Source organism: Geotrypetes seraphini, chromosome 6, assembly GCF_902459505.1.
Source record: "Geotrypetes seraphini chromosome 6, aGeoSer1.1, whole genome shotgun sequence".
Classification (NCBI taxonomy): Eukaryota; Metazoa; Chordata; class Amphibia; order Gymnophiona; family Dermophiidae; genus Geotrypetes; species Geotrypetes seraphini.
Genome location: NC_047089.1, coordinates 224,560,285 through 224,582,857, shown reverse-complemented (window position 1 = coordinate 224,582,857; position 22,573 = coordinate 224,560,285). Strand labels below are relative to the sequence as shown.

The 22,573-nt window shown below is 40.8% G+C and overlaps 1 protein-coding gene and 1 non-coding gene across 3 annotated transcripts in view; one reads left to right on the top strand and one right to left on the bottom strand.

Moving 5' to 3' along the window:
- Positions 1–11,019: 11,019 nt before the first annotated feature.
- PRKX (protein kinase X-linked) overlaps positions 11,020–22,573 on the bottom strand; it is a 123,652-nt gene continuing 112,098 nt past the window's right edge. For both annotated transcript variants that reach the window (XM_033949566.1, XM_033949565.1), the window contains exon 9: positions 11,020–12,141. The gene's annotated coding sequence lies outside the window, so the exon portion shown is untranslated. The remainder of the gene's footprint in view (positions 12,142–22,573) is intronic.
- On the top strand, positions 15,225–15,361 carry LOC117363234. The gene has a single exon (XR_004540008.1). It is a non-coding gene; the product is annotated as a U11 spliceosomal RNA (small nuclear RNA).

Here is a 22,573-nt window from a genome sequence, read left to right as displayed (position 1 = left end):
GTCGGTACCAGTGTCTATGCCTGCATCAAGTGATGTTGAATGTTAGAGTTGGAGTCTCCAGCCATAGTCGATGCATCTGAAGGTGAACAATAAAGTTTCTTAAATTGCAATTTTCTGGGTTTAAGTGACCTCTTCTGCAAATGAGAGCAGAGTGTGCAAGTAGTATCCCAAAGATCAGGAACTAGGCACTAGACACACCAGTTATGTGGATCCTTGCCTGAAATGGCCCCATGGCATCAAGTGCACCGCTTGAAGCTGCTAGGAGCCTTGGACATCGAAGGGAAAACCTCTGCTGCAAGGTCAGGATTCATTGGTTTGGGGAGATCATGTAGATGATATACTGAAAATAAGTAGATGTTCCCTGCCTGAAAACAGGCTGAAAAAAAGCACAAAGGCCCAAAGCTGATCAAACATTTAAAATTTTTGAACCGAACTAAAGCAAAAGAAATAAAACAGAAAAATATGACTGAAAGGGAAAAAACAAACAGGAAGGCACAAAATAGCACACGTTTAACGGCTTAGAAAGACTCCAAGAACAACTTCTCAGCTCTGCTAAAAACTGACATTGGACAGGAAGGCACCTGCGCATATGGTACAGGCAGTCTTAAGAGTTTTTAAGAGACAATACACTTTGACTGTCTGTGCCAGGTTCCATGGATGTTGCCCATATCTGAGAATATACTGCCTTCTTGTCCTCGGATAAATATACATACAGCACTAACTGGTCTGGATGCTCACTATATTTTCAGCATCTCATGTTAGACTCTCTATGTGCATAGATAGTATTCCATACAGCAGAGGAGTGCTTAGACAACTTTTAACACGCTGCAATGTATGCTAAATTTGTGAGATTATTTTAGTAGTGTGGATGCCAATTCTGACCCTGGGAAGTTTATCTTCCTTTTTAAGATTATGTCAACCAATATTATTGCAATTCACTTAAAGATGGCCTTTAATTTTATCAATTTAAGTCTATTGTTAGGGTTGAAAACGCTTAGAGTAAGGTGGTGGACAATAACGGCTCTGGGTGTTCCTTGAAAAAGCAAATATTTTGCGAAACATTGTCCACATTGTTAGCTTACAGTAAGGCGGGCATCATAGAGGGAAGTACTTTATGAATGTTGCGGTTTGTTGGAGTTAAACATATGTCTAACAATGAAAGCTTATTGTACCTACAGTGTGAACACACCATTTACAGACACTTATATAGCCACCATTTTATTGTGCATGTGGAAAGACTAAGTTAATATAAATTACTAAAAAAACAAAAATCAGCACAACCCCCCCAACCAATAATTAAATGCCAGAAGTTAAATATTTCAGTCTTAGCTTACTGGCTGTTTAAGCATAGATCTGGGAACACAAAATATCTAGTTTACATAAAAAGTTTATTGTTCCAACTAAGGCCTACAGAAAAGAAAAATGGGCTTAGCAACAATGCCTTTTCAGTGTTTTAAAGTGGGAATTTAAAACAGGTTGCAGTATATGGGGGAAAAAACCTTCAACTTGGATAGGTGTACTAGAAAAAACTCATTGAACACACAGCATGATGTGCCCTTTATACATTTTATTTGTATGTGTCTTCCCAATTGTAATATGCTAAAATAAACTAATTATACTATACATACCTCTTGCATATTTTAGCAAAGAAAATGTCACATGACTCTATACCAGACCTTTCGTACGGTTTCTTGTCAAAGTAGATGTGCAAAAAATAATTTTAATATATTCAATAGAAAATGTAGCTCCATAAGCTAACTCGGGGGACAAATGACCATTTTAGAAGTACCCTACAACACTTTTTTGAAGCTTCTTTCTGCCTTATTCAAAATGTGAAGACTTAAATATTGTCTGAAGCAATGCCTTCCTATCTTTAGAACTAAGGGACAGCAATTTTAACAACCTGCGCATGCAGGACAGTATTTCACATGCCCAACTTAGTACTTCTAAAACTGCCCTCATTAAGACACACATAAATATAGGTGCTAAAAAAGTAGACACCTTTGTACAAGTCACGTAGATGGGAAAAGAGATATTCAAATTCCCATTTCAAAGTATCCAAGTGTTTTACAAAAGGTTCAATGAGTGAGGAACTTTTTTTTTATAAATAAATTCCCCTATTTATGGCAGTTTTAAAATGTGTTAATTTTGTACATTGCACAAAATGTGTGTAAATGTTTTAAAAGTTAACTACAGGCATGTGTAAAATGTGATTTTGCAGTTTACACATATACATAGACTTTATAAGCCTCACGTACGAGTGGTTAATTGGGGAACTTTCCTTTGAAACTCCACAAGAGTGAGTGTTACGTGCTATTCTCCTCTCAAACACTCCTCCAAAACTCAGGTTCAAATAGAGAAATGCATGACTGAAAGCAGATGCATGCCTAATTGCTATATGCCACTGTATAAAGGTACTGTCGGTCTAAAAAGCACAGTTACTTACCTAAAATGAGTGTTATCCAAGGACAGCAAACAGATATTCTCACAGGAAGGTTACATTATCCATGAAGCCCAGTACGGACAGTGCAAAAGTGTTCTGTCACTTCAAAAAAAGTCTTGAGACTGCCCATACCGGGCACGCGCCGGTATCTTCCCGCCCATCAGTTTGCAGGACCAGTAAAAAGCCAAGAACCAACTTGGGGAGTTGGGAGGGTTGCGAGACTGCCTGCTGTCCTTGGATAACACCCATTACAGGTAAGTAACTGTGCTTTGTTCTAGGACAAGCAGGCAGCATATTTAATGTCACGCTTGAGAGATACTATGAGATGCTTTGCGGTGTCAGTCCACTGAGTGTCTCATTCTGGATGAAGAGCTCAGACGCTTCAATGATTCAGCTTTCTTAGACCTCATCGTTAATGCCATAGAGACTGAGATGGTAGAACAGAGCATTGCTCAGACTATGCTGGTACTGGATGTGTCGAAGCAAGTGCTTGGGCTTGTAAGATACCAGCTAATTCCCTCTGAACTAACTCCCATATTTGGTCTTGTATAGATGGCACTGGTACCTTAGAGACTGGCACAGATGATGCAGGGAGTGTAGAGTGTTGAGGCACACCTAAAAGGTGACAACTTGAAGAGAAGGAGACCTTGTCTCGGTGCATCGATGAAATAGACCTTGGGAAGAGATTAAACTATGCCTGGATGAGGAGGATGATTATGCTTTCTAACTTTTTTAGCTGACTCCCCCGACAGAGATGGCATCGACACCGCTGACATGGCTTGCAGTGTCGATGGATACACTTGTACCTGCGCTAAGCTAAGATGAATGGCATCAGCATCCGGAGTCGCTGACATCCTCAATGTGCTTGAAGACTCTCCTAAAGAGTTTCTTAAACTGGAGTGACAAGCCTCAAGTGATCTCTTTTGAAGCTTGGAGCAGCATTGGCACGAATTGGGTCGGTGTTTAGGACCAAGGCACTGGACACACCAATTGAGTGGGTCAGTTACCGAGATAGTCCTGTACACTAGAAGACTTGGATATCGAGGGAAAAATAGCTGATGCAAAATCAAAGAACTCAATTGTCCTGTGAGGTTGAGTAAAAGTTAATCTGAAAAATGATTGACACTCTCAGCCTAGAACAGGCTGAAGTGAGCCCATAGGCCCCCCCCCCAAAAAAAAATCAGTAAATTAAAAAAAAAATTACCGGAATGCAGAAAATAAAATAAAAATAATGAAGAAAATAAGCAAAAGGACCAGCAAGGCACTACAAAACAGTTTGATGCACTGAATCAAAAGACATGGCTTCTCAGCTCCATGGAAAACCAAGAACCGATGGTCCCATGAGCCAACATTGAGCGGGAAGGTACCAGCGCATGTGCAGTATGGGTAGTCTCAAGACTCTTCAGTTTTTTAAAGTGACCGTACACTTTTGCACTGTCCGTACCAGGTTCTGTGGATGATGTTACCCTTACATGAGAATATGCTACCTGCTTGTTCTAGGATAATCCAGAATACATGGACAATTTGAAGTGCCACAAAGAACACATCCCTTGAAATTGCTGTATACTGCCATCTATGCATACAAGTAGAACCACTTCTAAAATCATATTATATATATTATACACACATTCACACATGCCAATTTACATGTATAAATTCACTTTTTATAAAAGGCATCTAAGGCTTCTAAAATTCACTCTATAGCACCAACATTTATGTGATATCTGCACAGTTTTTCAGAGGGCAAAGAATAGCTAGAACAGGAAAAGGTTTGACAAGTAGTGTGTCATAAAATATACAAAAAGGTCAAATCAAACTGGCATAAACTCGCACAAAGTTACTTCTGCCTTGGGGCAAGTCTACTTCTGGGTTGTAGCTTCCAGAAAACTCATAAAAAAAAAGATATGCGTCTTTGTGCAGTCACAGTTCAAGCACCCTCTTGAAGTCATAAAATTGCTTACAGCTTGTTATCTAGAACCCTGCATTAAGATTTAGAGTAATTGCTGTTCAATTTAATGAGTTACTAAGCTTCTCCAAAGCTCTCATATGCTAGACCGTAAAGAGAAACTTGAGTTACTGTTCAAGTTACTGACTTGCATTATAATTATTAAGATTTTCAAGTGCCTGCTACATATTTTCTGTAGAACAGTTTATAGTAAAATATTTCTTTCAAGATATGCCCAGATAAAGAAAACAAAATCTAAGGTATGACATTTTACCAATATTGTTTACAAGCAGTATTTTAAAATCTATTTCGTATGAATTTAACCTGCAAATCATCCAGGCTAATATCTCATTTGCTTGCCACCATAAAATATATATCAGATATTTGAGAAAATATTCAGTATATCTTTGATTTAGCATCTGGCATGCACAGTGTATATTACCTGTACAGTGGTGAACCAGTGGGTATGAAACCTCTAATGATCCTTACTCACAGAAGGGATGAACAAAAGAAAAATATATTTTTAGCCTCACTGAAATGTACAGTTTCACACAATTAAAACATTTGAATAGCTCTGAAATGCAGAATCTGTCTTGTCACACTTTCTTTCATTTTACACATGAAATGGACAAAAAATAAATATTTACTACTTTTATGCAAACTATTCAGTCTTTGAGCTGCCTACCCCAAAATGAAATGTCACTTGTTTTCTTCTTTTAAGAAAAATTCTCAATAACCCTTCAATCAATATCTGAAATAAAACTATTTTTATTAATAGTCTGCAAACCTTTGTATGCACTACAGTTTGTCCAATATACAAATGACATAAGAACGTAAGAATAGGCTTACTGGGTCAGACCCATGGTCCATCAAACCCAGTAGCCTGTTCTCACGGTGGCCAATCCAGGTCACTAGTACCTGGCCAAAACCTAAGGAGTAGCAATATTCCATGGTACCGATACAGGGCAAGCAGTGGCTTCCCCCATGTCTTTCTCAATAACAGACTATGGACTTTTCCTCCAGGAACTTTTCCAAACCTTTCTTAAAACCAGCTACGCTATCCGCTCTTACCATATCCTCTGGTAATGCATTCCAGAGCTTAACTATTCTCTGAGTGAAAAAAATTTCCTCCTATTGGTTTTAAAAGTATTTCCTTGTAACTTCGAGTGTCCCTCTTTTTTTTTTTTTTTTTTATAATTACCATTAACATCTAAATCAGTTGTGCACAAAGTAAGGTTATGTGGCTAGAAAAAGGGAAAGTGGCAGCAATTGCAGAAATTCAAATTAAGGACCCCCTTGCAAAATATCAGAAAAGACCTTCAGGGCAGGGAGGATCCACCTGGGTCCTGAGTTGGCCACTGTTGAAAATAGGATGCTAGGGTTGAACCACCTTCAGTCAGTCCCAATATGGCAATGCTTATGTTCTTATGAGAAGAATATTGCTATCGGTGGGTTACTCCTTCTCTGAGTCCTCCTGCACTGCAGAGGCTTCTTGGGTGGAATTTGTACCACCGAGCCAAAGAGTTATAGTGAACATGAAGTTGGCAGTGCCTTGCAGTAAGTTATAAGGATCACGTTAAGGAGTACACATGTATTTCTTTTCTCAACCTAAATTTAGGGCTCCTTTTACTAAGCTGTGTTAGGGTTTTAACGCGCAGAATAACGCGTGCTATATTGCCGCACATGCTAGACCTTAATGCCAGCATTGAGCTGGCGTTAGTTCTAGAAGCGTAGCGCGCGGTAACTTCCTGCATGCCAATACCCTTCTTACCTTATGTAATGCAAATATGTATTTCCCAACGTAATTACTTATAGTTTGTACTGTTTGTTTTTTTTATTGACTATCGTTTTAATATGTACATCGCATTGAATTTGATTAAGCGATTAATTAAGAAAAATAATAAACTTGAAACTTGAAAAATGCTAGTGCACCTTAGTAAAAGGAGCCCTTAATGTTTGTGGCAGGATATTTTTATTGAAATGCACTATAGGTGCAAAATGCTTAAAAACTTAAACAAATTACAAAAGTCTCCAAAGCAATGCCAATGAATTTAACACATGATACCAAAAGAATGGATAACTTAGTATAGAAATCCAATGCAAAATTAACCAAAGCACAGTAATCGGTAAACCAAATATATAAACCAAGGGTGCCCAATACTACAGGTTCTTTATGGAATTTTAAGAAAACTGTTTTTATGCTTCTACTATTAATTATGCTTCTACTATAAATTACTGCAACAGCCTGATTGCCATAAAAATAGTGACAAATTATTAAATGAAATAAAATATTGCACTTTTGATTTTGGATAATGGGGAATTCAGGAAACGCCTAAAAACATATCAGTTCCTGAAATATCTAGGCAGCTGACCCGTACAACTCTTTCTCCTCAATAACTGATCCCTTGAACTGTTAATCACTAGCTTCCACCCTGTTAAGTTCAATCTATTTGTACCTTCTTTAAATCTTTGTAAACCGCATAGAACTTCACGGTCCTGCGGTATATAAACTGTTATTATTATTATTGTTCTGGATTATGAAAGACTTTCTGCATAACATGAAGCCAAACAGATTTTTTCAATAGAAGCTTTTTCTGGATAACAGAATGTTAACCAAAGCTATTTTTGTTTTCAGATAATGGGCCTTTGGATAAAAGGTGCTCTGCTGTATAATGTATATTTACTGCCCCATTTCAGAAAGGATATGCATAAGTCAGAATATCTCAAGTTTTACTAGTATTTCAGAACAGAATCCTACTGATGAAGAGCCTGCTCTAAAATAGAGGTGACATTGATTTTTATGCCCCAAATGGAGGCAGCATGAATATCCGTTTTAGGAAAAAAGTAAAAAAATTTCAATGGGTTGAAAAACAGCTATGTTGGCACAAAGGTTTATGTTTATAGTTTTAGAAAAATAAACAAGTATTTTTCCCAGTACTGTCGCAGACTGGTTCCCCTTGTCATTTTGACACTGGAGGGAGGAGGGTGCAGACCAAAACTCACTGAAGTGCTGCTCAATAACAGCTGTTTACCAAATCCTAAATGTGTTTGGCAGCAGGTGTAATTCCTGATGATGTTTAGTCTCCTTCTGAAATGGGGACCATTTATCAATATGGCCCTTCCTTGTCCCAAAACATATCCAGACAATATTCCCTTGCCATCTGCATGCCCTTTGTTCTAATACATGCTTATCCCAGGCTTTGTAAAAATGGGGACTTAGAAGTTCATTCAAGATAAACATTTAATTGACGGTTTCTGCATATCTCAAACTATGAAGAGGGCTTATAAAATGAGGGCCTTAATGTAATGCACTGTGCTAAGCTAGTAATATGTGTTGAAAAAACTTATGTATATGATAAAAGACTAAGAAGTGACAGCAAGCCAAGAAACGAAAAACACACTTCTTCATATAAGACAATACCTTAGTGGCTATGTAAAACCATCCTCCCTTTCATTTCCTCATATCAGTGTTTATATGAAATGGCCAGATAAGTTTTATTTTCTTATCAGGTTTTTCTTATCAGATTGATTGATTTCTGTTTTTAAAATATATGAACAATTAAGTGTGTATACTATATTCATTCATACTGCATATATATAGAGAGAGGAAATATTACATAAAGCTCTTGAATCCTTTAGAACTCTTAGTACTTTTGCTTTTAAAACCATCATACACAAAGCAATAAAATAGTGCAGAAACTTATCTGATCATTGGGAGACCAATCGCTAAGCAGAGTTAGCATTTTAAGGCCATACACATCTCCAAACACTAACATTATAAAAATGCATTTCAAAATCTTGAAAATGTACTTAAAGCAAAGGCTATTGATCTGTGGGAATCATAAAACAAATAGCCTACATTTAGAGAAAGATGCTCACAAGTAATGGTGTCCCCATAATTATAATATATGGTAATGGGATAGCTGCAAACCTTCAAGACAAGAACGTTTATCTGAAAGTTATTAACAGTTTAAATTAGCCCTGATAAAATGAAGGTGGCTACTTTTTTATACTTAGCAATACGGGTTTTTTTTTTAATTGGGTGGTAAATGCGTGGAACACACTCTTGGAAGATGTGGAGACAGAATTCAAGAAGGTGTGGAATAGGCACGTGGGATCTCTTAGAGAGAAGAGATGGTTACTGTGGGCCATTTGGCCTTTATCTGAAATCATGTTTCTATTTTTAAAATGAATTTCTCCTGAGGCAAAGTCAGACAATTGGTCACAAATGTCTTAAGTCTAAGCTGCAATAGTTCTCAATAATTATATAATTACCAGTTCCAAAGATATTTTTATATTACTATACATCACAATGGAATTCTGCTTTCATAAATCTTTTCATGAACACAACTTATAGAGAAATTCATTGGACCCAGTTCTCCTATTCCGACTTGGTGGTTGCGGTCGAGAGAGGTTCCCTGCATCAGAGGGGGGCAGGACAGATCTGGAGGGGCTTGAAAGATAAACTTGAGTTTGAGAATGACTAGAGGTAGCGTACTACGGAGTTTCTTCCGCTTTGCCTCTCACCGCCCTTAGAAGTGTTGATACGTTGGGGCGGCTTTGACCTTGTTCATGTTCCTGTGCTGGGGTCATTAGGAGTTCCCTGGAAAAGGGGTGCAGGGCGGACCCGTCCTTGGAAATCCCTACAGAGAAAGCGACATCTCTGTGTAATGATCGCCTCAATTTTCCTTTTTGGTGGGTGAATTTATGCTCAAGTTATAGGTATGAGAAAATGAATGCCGATATGTTAGGGCATAGCAATTTATTTAAACTGGTTAGGGGCCCGTTGACATCTTTCATTACTTCATTGTAGTTGTCTTTTATCTTTAATTTATGTCTATTTGCTCACACATCCAGGGGAGGGGGAAGGTGGCTATCTCTTTGCTTTGTCTTAATCCTTGATGAAATATAATGGAAGGAAAAATGGGGATTTATTCTTTATGCATTGTTATTGATTATGATAAGTGTTTAACCTGTTGATTAATGTAAATATACATTTCTGCACGTTTGTTGACCTTAAAAATCAATAAAGATTTATATATTTTAAAAAAGATTGTCCTTGCACGCTCCGCTGAAGGCAAACCTGCGAAGGGTTTCCTACACTTCTGCCTTGCACCCAAGTTTTAGTGCTTCTCCCTTGCACCCTAAAAGTTTTTTTTCTTTTTTCAATGGTCCCTTGTTTTTGTGTCCTTGCACACCTGTTACTCGGGTCTGACTTCTCTCCCGCTGATCGACTGCTTGTCTGCTTGCCTCGGGATGGGAGGGCCCTGCCTGAGTGCCTGTCACTAGGCCATTAGGCCTGCCTGCCTGGTGTCCTGTCCCGGCCTACCACTAGACCACCAGAGGAGGGACAGGGTACAGAGCCTGGCAAGGAGGGAGAATAGGGTGTAGAGCTTGGCAAGGAATATGGGGTTGGGGTGCAGAGCCTGGCAGGGAGAATTTGGTTCAGAATAGGGGCTTTTTCTTGTTTTCCTCCTTTAAATCTAGGGTGCGTCTTATGGAGCGAAAAATACGGCACTTTATATATTATTGAGTCTCGACCAAAATGATAAGAGGATAGAACTCTTCTCATTTGAGGAAAGACTCATATGAGAGGAAAGGTCTTCAGCTTGGAAAAGTGAAGGTTGAGGGGAAATATGATTGAGGTCTACAAAATCCTGAGTGGTGTAGAACGGATAAGATTGAATCAATGTTTCACCCTTTTAAAAAGTACAAAAACCAGGGGACACTCAAATAAGAGGAAATATTTTTTTTTATTCAAAAGAATAGTTAAGCTCTGGAACTCATTGCCAGAGAATATAGTTACAACAGTTAGCATAGCTAGGTTTAAGAAAGGGTTGAACAAGTTTCTGGAGGAAAAGTCCATAGTCTGCTATTGAGAGAGACATGGGGGAAGCCACTGCTTGACCTGGATTGGTAGCATGGAATATTGCAACTATTTGGGTTTCTGCTAGGTAGTGTAGATTAGATTAGCCACTCTTGGAAAGAGGAAATTGGGCTAGATGTTTTTAACTGCTGCATATTCTTCAAGGTTATCAGTGTAAAGTCCTTTTACACAAACTTAAGAATTGGGTATTTATCTCTACTTTTAGACACAGGATGAACAGATAGGAAAAGATGAGTCATTCTAGGGAGGATAATGCATAATGGATGACTGCAAAATTAACTACTGTTTATATAAATATTTATTTAAGTCCATTTCATGTAATGACATAACATGATAGCAGATAAAGACCATTCATTCCAGCCAATCTCCCCATGCAAGAATCCTGTTCAGCTCTATAGGGCAGAATTTATAATTTACTAGTTTCATCTGTAATTGAATGGTTCAAACTAGGATGAGGTCAAGCAAGCTAGCAACAAAATACCAGCGCTTGAGAGAATTATTAATATAAGCAGTGTATGGATTACAATTAAAGCCCCAAAATTTTCTCTGACCTGATCTTTTTACTCTCTCTCTAACTCAAATGTCAATAAACCATTGTTTAACTCATCCTAATCCTGGTTATACTTCCCATGGCTTTCAAAATCTTTCAGTCCATTTCATACCTCTTCTTATGCATTGTTAAGGTACTACATACAGGGAAAAAAATGAACTGCCAAAACAGGACACGTTCTTAAATTAAAATTAAAAAAACACAAAGCTTTTTACTGAAAACAAAATAATTACATGATATTTGTTCACCCATGAACTATGTGCACTGCAGTCAAAATGTATTGTTGAAAACAAGGAAGCTGAATGCTTAAAATAAGAGGTGTACTGTATATTGCCTTACAAGTTGCTTCAAAATTAAGATTTCTAAAGAAATGGAAATGATATTTACTATAGGATGACAAAATAAATGTGATCAGGCTATTTACAAATTCCCTTAGCAAAAAAACTCTTTAAATAAAACATCTTGAATTAACAATAAAACATGCCCTTTTAAGTATTGCTTTGACCTTTTATCAACTACTTTCAAGTACCATGGCTATAAATGTGAAACTAGAAATTCCAGGTAAAATTTTTTCAACTAAAAAATTTATGTTACATGATGAAAACAACTTCTCTCCCATTCAAAAGCACTTGGAAATTTTCTGAATACAAGTCAGATTTTGAAAAGTACAAAAACATTTACATCTTTGAGCAGTCCCTGTAACTATAATATCTCTTTTTTTTTTTTTAACTTTATATATATATATATATATATATTTATAAATTTACACACACACACACACATATATACATACATACTAGTTTGTGCTTTTAGTTACTCACATTTGCCATGAATAAAGTTAATCCAACAGAAGACACATAGTACATAAAGAGGACCTGGGTATGACAAACTAGCCTAGAAACAGGTTAAGCTCAGTAGTACAATGTACTACTTTATATACTAGAATGACAGATGTAGAAATGAGAATGGAAGGGTGATAAGTATGCATCCAGAGTCCACAGACAGCAACACTTTCATATGCATATATACATATTTTGAAAATACACACGAAATCAACAATCTCCAGCTAAGAGTCAAAATTGTGTGTCGTTGAACAATCTTTCAATCAGCATTCCATCCCATTTCCACTAGAGCAGAAGTCCATGCTTTTTGTGAAGAAAATGCCAAATATGTACAATCTCTACTTGTTTTCTTCTTTTAGTATAAATTATGTAATTGCATGTATGACTGAAGTTATTTCCTCATGTATTCTAATGAATGTCTTCATTCCCAGGTACTCCATTCTTCGCAGTATATTTTCAATTATCTTCCAGTTTCTAACAAAAAAGGAAAGTATGGAGTTTGTAATTAGAATCTCAAAATGTACTAAATATGGATATAGTCTTCGGGATTAAATGAATCTTTGTAACATGTTTACAGCCGAGATCATATTGTTAATAGTAAACCAAACAAAATGAAGGGGAAAGCCAAGTGAAATATAAACATATAAAACAAAAAGAAGCATTTGGGATACATACTAGCAACAACCTATTTTATTTTAAGCTATTCAATAATTTCCTTGAAGTTGGCGAGATCCCGCTTATGATGTGGGTAGCCAATATAATCGTAGTGGCAAAACCTACTGTATACTTGTATACCATGATCAGTAAGAGTAGGAAGCAGGCATGTTAAATGTCTGGGGGAAACCTTAATCTAATCTAGCAGATGCAAAAATGAGGGGAGATGGTACTGCTCTCATCACTGGATACTGAAAGAACATTTGAACAAGTACCGTATATATTTAAAGAGATTTTTGGGCCAAAAAAATGGCCCAAGAATGGGGGTCTTGGTTTATATTTGCGTCTACACTTCTCTAACTAGTTTTTTAAAAATATCAAAATGTATACCTATTGGGGGTCTGGCTGCGGGGAATGGGGTCGCGGGTCCGGGATAGGCCCGACATGTGAGGCAGACAGTTGATTCCTCCAGGTGGTGGTCACGGTGGTTGTCCATGCTGTTTGACAGCCACTGAGAGGAAGAGGGAGTGAGGAGTCAGCAGCATACCTGGATTGCAATCAGCCCTGCCTACGATCCCGGTCCTGCTAAATCAGCTAGCAATGAAGCAGCAAGACGCCATGGGGGCCTTCTCTCTTGCCAAATCACTATAGGCTCTGTCGATCTCAATCCCACCCCTCAAAATCAGGAATTAACTTCAGAGGGGGTAAGATCAAGACCGACAGAGCCTATTTGGCAAGAGGGAAGGCCCCGCGGCGTCTGGATTCTTCATTGCCAGGCAATTTAGCAGGACCAGGACCAAAGGCAGAGTTGATTGCAATTCAGATGTGCTGATGACTCTTCACTCTCCCCCTCCTCCCAGCAGCCAGCAAACAGCATGGACGACCACTGCTGGGAAAAATCAGCTGCCTGCCTCACATGTCATGCCTGCCACGGACCCATGACTCTGTTCTCCACAGCCAGAGCCCCAGATACTGTAGGCAGTGTTGGACGTAGCAAAGGGAAAGGGTGATAGGGAGATATTACATTACATTACATTACATTACATTACATTAGGGATTTCTATTCCGCCATTACCTTGCGGTTCAAGGCGGATTACAAAAGGTTAGTTTAAGGACAGAATTACAATGAATTACAGAATTACCGAATTACAGAATTACAAAGGTTAGTTTAAAGACAGAATTACAATGAATTACAGAATTACAGAATTACAGAATTACATGAATTATAATGAGTAGCTAGAGAGGTAGGATGTAGATCTTAAGGGCTTTTAGAGGTCGTGTTGTTATTGCTGTTTTAGGAATTTCTTGAAGAGTGTGGTTTTTATTTCTTTTCTGAACGTCTTATAGTCTGGGGTGGTCATCAGAAGGTTGGAGATCTGGTTGTCTAGTCTTGCAGCTTGAGTGGCTAGGAGGCCGTCATGTAGTTTTGTTCTTTTTACTTCTTTGGATGGGGGGGGTATGAATGGGGAGTGCGTTTTTCTGTGTCTGGTATTGGTTGCTTGGATGAGGCGATTGTTCAGGTATGATGGACTGTCTCCGTGTAGGGTTTTAAATAATATGCAGTAGAATTTGAATTGGATTCTTTCTTGGATTGGGAGCCAGTGTGAGTTGATGAAGGCCTCAGTGATGTGGTCGTGTTTTTTCAATGAATAGACGAGTCTTAAGGCTGTATTTTGGATTGTTTGGAGTTGTCTTATCGTAGTTGCCGGACATGGGAGGAAGAGTATGTTACAGTAGTCCAATATACCTAGTATTAGGGATTGTACTATAAGTAGGAATTGTGTACTTTCAAAGAATTTTCGGACTTGTCTCAGGTTTCTCATGATTGCGAATGATTTTTGCGTTGTTTTGTTTATTTGCGGTTGCATAGTGCAGCATCTGTCTATGGTCATGCCAAGTAGTTTTATGGTTGTTTGGATGGGATATTTGGTTGCGTTTATGTCTAGGATGGTTGTGGTTTGGATCTTGTCATTTTCTAGGAGGATGAATTTGGTTTTGTCTTGGTTGAGTTTAAGTTTGTGATTTTCCATCCAGGTTGTGACTGCTTCCAGTGTTTGGTGAAGTTCGTCTGTCATGGTAGGTTTAGAATGATCGTATGGGATGAGGATGGTGATGTCATCCGCATAGCTATAGGATGTTATGCCTAGATTATCCAGATGAGTTCCTAGAGAGGCAGTGTATAGATTGAAGAGGGTGGGGGATAGTGGAGATCCTTGTGGTACGCCGCAGGGGTTTGACCAGGATTCTGATTTTTTTTTGTTTGATTTTACACTGTAGGTTCTGAGTTTTAGGAATCCTTCGAACCAGGAGTATACTTTGTCTGAGATGCCTATTGCGGATAGAAGAGAAAGAGATGAGGTGTTGCGAGGAAAGAGAAGAGAGGATATGCTGGATGGACGGGGCAAGAAAGTAGCTATTGGTTAGAAGAGGGAAAGATGCTGGAAAGGAAGAGCCCCAGATACCGTAGGTAGTGTTGGATGTGGCAAAGGGAAAGCATGATAGGCAGAGATCTTGGATGGAGGTGGAGAGAGAGAGAGATGAGGTGTTGCGAGGAGAGAGAAGAGGAGGGGGCAAGACGGTAGATATTGGTTAGAAGAGAGAAAATAAAGAGGGAAAGATGCTGGAAGGGAAGAATTAGCCAAAAAAACTGGAGAATAATAGGATGAGCGAGATGGAAAGCTGTAAACAGAAGCAGATAGAGATGCAGAAAAACAAATGGAGGAAACTGAAAGGAAAAGGTTAAAGCCAGAGACAGATGTAGGAGAGGAAGTGAAGAGAGGAAGGAGAGAAGAGGCAGACTGCAGACCCTGGAAAGAAAATTAAGAAAAGACAGAAGAAAGCAGAAACTGGAAACTGGGATAAACATGAATAAAATGGCCAGACAAAGTTAGAGGAGAAAAAAAAAAAAGGGCTTCTGCTGTGTTTAGCACACGGGTTGATTTGATTTTCGGATCTTTCTGTGCGGAATCGACATCAAGAGATTTCGGAAGCATAATTTTTGCAGCTGGGGCTGTCAGTGATCTCGCGTCCGGGCGCCTCCCCCCCCAAAAAAAAAATAAAAAATTTTTATTTTAATTTCATGAACAGAAAATGCAGTTTTACTATAAATTTGTACTGATTTCTTTTTAACATAACATAACAATCAGCTTCTATACTACAGGACTGTGAAATATCTAAGCGGTTTACAAAAGAAAAATTATCCAATTGAATAAGAAAACTTAGTTACCCAGATATTTAGCAAACAAGTAAGTTACAAAATTCTAAATAAGTACTGGAAGTCATAATCAGTCTACATCCTTAACCTATAAACCTGCCTGGTAAGACAATAGGCGTTGGTGATTCTTTTTAAGTTTACATCCTTTTACAGATGGAAAAATGAAGTTTAAATATGAACGCCTAATGTGCTTACTGGTAGCAAAAGAAAATAGGTTGGTTAACTATTTAGGAGTTAATCCAAACAAAACTTTATAACAGATACAACCAAACTTGAACATTACCTGCACCTCCACTGGCAACCAATGCAGCTCACGAAAGAAAGGCTTAACATAAAGCACAGTTACTTACCATAACAGTTGTTATCCAGGGACAGTAGGTAGATATTCTCAACAGGTGGGTGATGTCATCGACAGAGCCCCGCAGCGGACAGCCTCACAAGCAGACTTGCTTGAAGATCTTTTAAGAGCTTACGAGTGCTGCATCGCGCTTGCGTGAGTGCCTTCCTGCCTGAGTTAGGGTGCACATCTCCTGTGAGGTACCTCAGTTCAAATAACTAGCTAAGAAGCCAACCAGGAGAGGTGGGTGGGTTGTGAGAATATCTGCCTGCTGTCCCTGGATAACAACTGTTACGATAAGTAACTGTGCTTTATCCCAGGACAAGCAGGCAGCATATTCTCAACAGGTGGGTGACCTCCAAGCTAAGCAAAATGGGATGGAGGGAGAGTTGGCAAATTAAGAAAACCAATTATTTGTAAAACAGACTGGCCAAAATGGCCATCCCTTCTGGAGAAAGTATCCAGACAATAATGAGAGGTGAAAGTATGACCCGAGGACCAACAGGCAGCCTTGGAGATTTCCTCAATAGGAGTTGATTTAAGGAAAGCTACAGACACCGACATTGCTCTAACTTTGTGGCCCGTAACTCGACCCTGCAGAGGGAGACCAGCCTGAGCATAGCAGAAGGAGATACAAGCAGCCATCCAATTGAATATGGTTCACTTCGAGACAGGATGCCCCAACTTATTTGGATCGAAGGAAATTAAAAGTTGTGGAGCTGTTCTGTGAGGTTGAGTGCACTGCAAGTAGAAAGCCAAGGCACGTTTACAGTCCAAAGTATGAAGCACAATTTCTCCAGGGTGAGAATGAGGCTTTGGAAAAAAATCCTGGCAGGACAATAGATTGATTAATATGAAATTCTGAGACAACTTTAGGCAAGAATTTTGGATGAGTGGAAGACTACCTTGTCATGGTGGAAAACTGTGAAAGGTGGATCTGCAACCAAGGCTTGTAACTCACTGACTCTTCGAGCAGACGTGAGGGCAATGAGAGACGACTTTCCAAGTGAGATGCTTGAGATGAGCCGTATCAACTGGTTCAAATGGAGGCTTCATCAATTGAGCCAGGACGACATTGAGATCCCAGACCACTGGAGGTGGTTTCAGTGGTGGGTTAACACTGAAAAGTCCTTTCATGAAGCGGGAAACCACAGGATGTGCAGACAGAGGTTTCCCCTCAAGAGGCTGATGGAAAGCATTAATCGCACTAAGATGTACTCGGATAGATGTAGACTTAAGACCCAAGTGCGATAAGTGAAGTAAGTAATCCAAAACTGAAGACAAGGAGGTAGATATTGGCTCCATGTTTCGAGTAGTACACCAAGCAGAAAATCTAGTCCATTTTTGATTGAAACACTGCCTAGTGGACGGCTTTATAGAAGCCTCTAAAATGTCCTGTATAGACTGAGAAAACTGTAGAGAGGCAGTTAGGTTGAAAGGTACCAAGCTGTTAAGTGTAGAGACTGCAGGATGGGATGAAGCAAAGACCCCTGACTCTGAGTAAGCAGTGAGGGAAAAACTGGTAGAAGCAGAGGCTCCTTGGTGCTGAGTTGAAGTAGAAGGGAGTACCACAGTTGTCTGGGCCACCGATGAGCTATTAGAATCATGGTGGCATGGTCGGTCTTGAGTTTGACAAAAGTTTTGAGAATCAGAGGGAATGAAGGGAAGGCATAGAGAAACTGGTCCGTCCATTCCAGAAGGAATGCATCTGCCTCGAGGCGATGAGGAGAATATATCCTGGAGCAGAACTGAGGCAGCTTGTTGTTGAGGGGAGACGCAAAGAGGTCTATCTGAGAAGTCCCCCATTGAGCAAACACCTGACGTAGAGGCGAGGAATTGAGTGTCCATTCGTGAGGTTGCACAAGACAACTCAATTTGACCTTGAATGTAGACAACTCTGAGAAAGATGTTGCGATGAATTGCCCAATCCCACAGCTTCAGAGCTTCCTGACAAAGGGAGTGAGATCCCGTGCCTCCCTGTTTGATGACATAGTACATGGTGACTTGGTTGTCCGTCCAGACAAGAACTACTTTGTTGTGAAGATGATGTTGAAAAGCTTTGAGAGCATTGAAAATCGCTCTGAGTTCCAACAAATTGATGTGACAGAGACGGTCTGTGGGGGACCAATGACCTTGAGTACGGAGACCGTCGAGATGGGCTCCCTATGCGTAGGTTGACGAGTCTGTTGTGAGAACCTTCTAATGAGGAAGAGCGTGGAAAAGCAAACCTCTGGAAAGATTGGAAGAGAGCATCCACCAGTGGAGAGACTGTCTCAACAAAGGAGTTACTGTGATGTGTTGAGATAGTGGGTCGGTGGCTTGTTTCCACTGAGATACCAGGGTCCACTGAGGTATTCGAGGGTGAAGTCTGGCAAAAGAAGTCAGGTGAACTGTAGAGGCCATGTGACCGAGTAGACTCATCATGTGTCTCACTGAAATTGATGTGAGAGGAGACAATTGTTGGCAAAGGCGAATGAGGGCTTCTTGGCGTGGTTGAGGAAGGAACGCTCTGAGCCTAACAGTGTCCAGAACGGCCCCAATGAACTGAAGAGTTTGAGAGGGGTGCAACTGTGATTTTGGAAAATTGATTTAGAACCCCAGACATTGGAGGAACATAATAGTCTGTCGGGTCGCTGCAATAACCCCCTGTTGAGACAGAGCTTTGATAAGCCAGTCGTCCAGGTATGGAAAAACTTGAAGACCCTGGGTACGGAGGGCTGCAGGCTGCAGCCACCACCACCAGACACTTTGTGAAAACTCTGGGGGGATGAGGCGAGTCTGAAAGGAAGAATTCGATATTGAAGATGAAAGATTCCCCACCCGAAATCTTAAGTATCTGCGAGAGGCTGGATGGACTGGGATATGAATGTAAGCCTCTTTGAGATCCAGAGCGCATAACCAATCCCCCTGATCCATCAGGGGATACAAAGTTGGTAAAGAAAGCATCCGAAACTTCTCTTTGACTAGAAATTTGTTGAAGGCTCTGAGGTCCAAAATGGGTTGCAAAACCCCCGTTGTCTTTGGGATTAGAAAATAACGGGAGTAAAATCCTATATCCCGTTGGTTCAAGGGAACTTCCTCGACCCCTTGAAGGCGAAAAAGAGCCTGAGCTTCCTGAAGAAGAAGGGGAAGTTGCGACGAACTGGAAGGAAACTCTCTTGGAGGGAGATCTGGAGGTAATTGAAGAAAGTGAAGTGAGAATCCCCCCCCCCCCCGAGGATGTTGAGAACCCAGAGATCTGAGGTGATCAGCTCCTACTGGTGATAAAAATGGTGAAGTCGACCTCCAATGGGCAAAAGAGAAGTCTGATGGAGGGAAACTGGTATGCTCAGACTGAGAATGTCAAAAAGACTGAGCCGGTTTAGCCGCAGCAGGAGTCTGAAATTTCTGCTGTCTTTGCTGCTGCGGTGGACGCCTAGGCGGACGCCTGGAGAAAGCTGGCATTGTTTTTTGAGGATAACAACGTGATGGAGGCTTGTAAGGCCGAGCAGGAGGAATCTTAGGCTTCGGCCGAATCAAGGAGGCAAAGGAGCGTTCATGTTCAGAGAGACGCTTTGTAGCAGCCTTGATGGAATCATCAAAAAGTTGGCTAGACGATCCTGTAAATTAGGGTCCATGTCCACAATGCGGAGCCAAGCAAGGCGACGCATAGCCACCGCAAAGGCAGAAACTCTGGATGAGAGCTCAAAGGCATCATACGGGCTTGCAGCATGAAGAGTCATAGTTGTGACAGAGTACGAATAATTTGTTTGAACTCAGGAAGACACTGCCGGGAAAAACTTAGGCATTATTTTGAGGAAGTGATTAAAATAAGCAGTGAAAATGTAATTGTAGTTGAGAATTCTATTGGCCATCATGGAATTCCAATATAGCCTGCGGCCAAACTTGTCCATGGTACGGCCCTCCCTGCCTGGAGGGACCACAGCGTAGAGCTTAGATGGTTGAGCTTTCTTTAAAGAAGATTCCACAACTAAGGACTGGTGAGATAATTGGGATTTCTCAAACCCCTTACAAGGGATGGTGCAATATCTGGACTCCAGTTTAAAAGGTATAGCTGTAATAGAGTAAGGAGTTTCCATATTGTAGTTCTTCCCCTCTTTTCCAATTGTTTGAAGTTGGTCTATATGTCTTATTAAGTGTTTTAGATTTTATCTAGAATCCTGATTTTTAATATGTTTTTATGTAAATTTTAGATTGTACACCGCTTAAAAATCTGATTAATCAGTTAAAAATTTTTTTTTAATAAACTTGAAACTAAGACAGGAGTTATGGAAAGCCTCAATGTCTCCTTGGGTGGATGAGGTAACTCCATGTCGGCTAAGTACTCAGGAGTGTACTTAGTCAGAGTGGAGATCCAGCTGAAGAGTTTTCCCCATGTCAAAGACAAATCTCGCAAATGAGGTAGACTTGGAGGTAGACGGTTCCTCAGAAGAAGGAGAGCGAGACCTAGGAGCCGCAGAATAGGATGGAGAAGCCTCTCTGGAATATTGAGAAGGAGGCTCAGAGTCCAGGACCATGATCACCAAGAAAGCTCCGCTACCTGTGATAGGAGGAGTCAGAGAATGTTTGCGCTTGAGAAGCCTCGATTGTGAAGTCCCCAGGGTCCAAGGAACAGAGTGGGTCGAGGCAGGAGGAGAAATCTCCCTCGGAGGCGGTCTCGATAGAGGATTGTTCGACCTGGACAGGCTTTGAGGTGAAGCAGCAGGTGTAGAAGTTTTGCGAGACTGAGACTTATGTTTAGTTTTTGAAGGAGTCTTGACGACCTTTGATAAATGAAGCATAGCAGACTCAGTACTGGGAGGAGGAGAGCCCTTTTGCTTGAAAGAAGACTCCTGACTCCGCTTGAAAGCAAGATGCTTCGATCGCGAGTGATGCCTCGATCGAGGTTCAGGAGACTCTGTCCCAGGAGGAGGCGAAGAGTCACTGGATGATAAACGACGAGACTTTCGAGGCTTGCCTTGAGGTGCTTCAACAGGAGACTCAGGCAGGCTCGTAGGAAGCAGGGTCGAGGTAGGGAGAAGTTGAGCCATGACCGAGGAAATTTGAGTGGTCAGAATGGCATTCAACATGTCCTCGAACATAGGCACCGAGACGAAAGGATCAGGTCTCTAAGAGCAGCAGTGCACTCCAAAGAGGGCGATCTCGAGGATGAGTATTCGCTATGTTTGGAGGCACACTTAGCTAGAGATCTCGTAGAGCAGGGGTGTCCAATGTCGGTCCTTGAGGGCCGCAGTCCAGTCGGGTTTTCAGGATTTCCCCAATGAATATACATGAGGTCTATTTGCATGCACTGCTTTCATTGTATGCTAATAGATCTCATGCATATTCATTGGGGAAATCCTGAAAACCCGACTGGATTGCGGCCCTCGAGGACCGACATTGGACACCCCTGTCGTAGAGGCTGGCAAGACCGTAGGCACGGCCCGGGATGCCTGAGACTCTAGAAGCTTCTTAGGAAGGGTACCTGAAGGAGAAACAGGAGACTTACCCGCAGATGAAGACTTAGAAGGGATTGCAGCCGAGGCCTTCGAGGCCGAGGCCTTGGTCGAGGCAACCAGAGGTGTCGGGGTTGAGGTCTTGGAAGTCGAGGCTGTCCCTGAAGCCGAGGTCGAGACCCTCTCAACAGACTGCTCCATAGTGCCAAATAGTTGAATCTTAGTACGGCGTCTGCGAAGGGCTCGAGGTTGAAGGGTAGCACAGTGCGAACAAGTGTCGGGGCAATGTTCGAGACCCAGGCAAACAATGAGGGTCGGTGATTGAAATTATCCTGCCGCACAGGCTACACTTTTTGAACCTGGTAAGAGGCCGGGACATAGAAAAGAAAGAGACCGGCGAAAAAACGAGGTTCAGCGGCCAAGCCTAGGCCCAAGGGCCGTCGGCCGAAAAAAAGGCAAGAAATTTTTTTTTTTTAAATGTTAAGAAAAAAGACGCGTGGGCACAGCGACTACGTAGAAAATACAAAGCCGCGGTGCGAGAAGGTAACGAAGAGTTGCAGAGCTGAAGTGAAGAGGACTTCTCGGCTCCGCCGAAAACATTGAACTGAGGTACCTCACAGGAGACGCGTGCCCTAATTTGGACGGGAAGGCACTCGCGCATGCACAATGCAGCACTCATAAGCTCTTAAAAGATCTTCAAGAAAGTCTGTTTGCGAGACTGTCTGCTGCGGGGCTCCGTTGGTGACGTCACCCACCTATTGAGAATATGCTGCCTGCTTGTCCTGGGATAATCATATTTCTTCAGCCCAAAAATCAATCTAAATGCGCTGTTTTGAATTATACCTACACATCTCCCTCCTTATTCGAAGGATTGGAGATGAACAGGCCTGCGAATACAGAAAAACTGCGAATAACTTTTTCATGTTGTTTGGGTTTTTTTGTTAAAAACCCAAGTGAATATAATGAAACCGCAAATATTGCCTCAAGACACCTTTAAGGAAAACATCTTGTTTAGAGGCGGTCACTGAATCAGAAAATATAGTAACTGAAGTCAGTACTACTTAACTTAAATGGAAGGCAATTAGTTTTACCCATTTATCGAAAGAACAAATAAAGTGCGCGGACACCAGAGAGGGCAACACTGCACAGAAAAAGGGCAGACAATCTTTTCGGGGATGGGTGATTGCGAGTAGGGCCCAGAAGCAGCCCCTCCATAAATACAGAAGTGCACATTCTTGACTGGGAGAAACACGCTTGTATACAAAC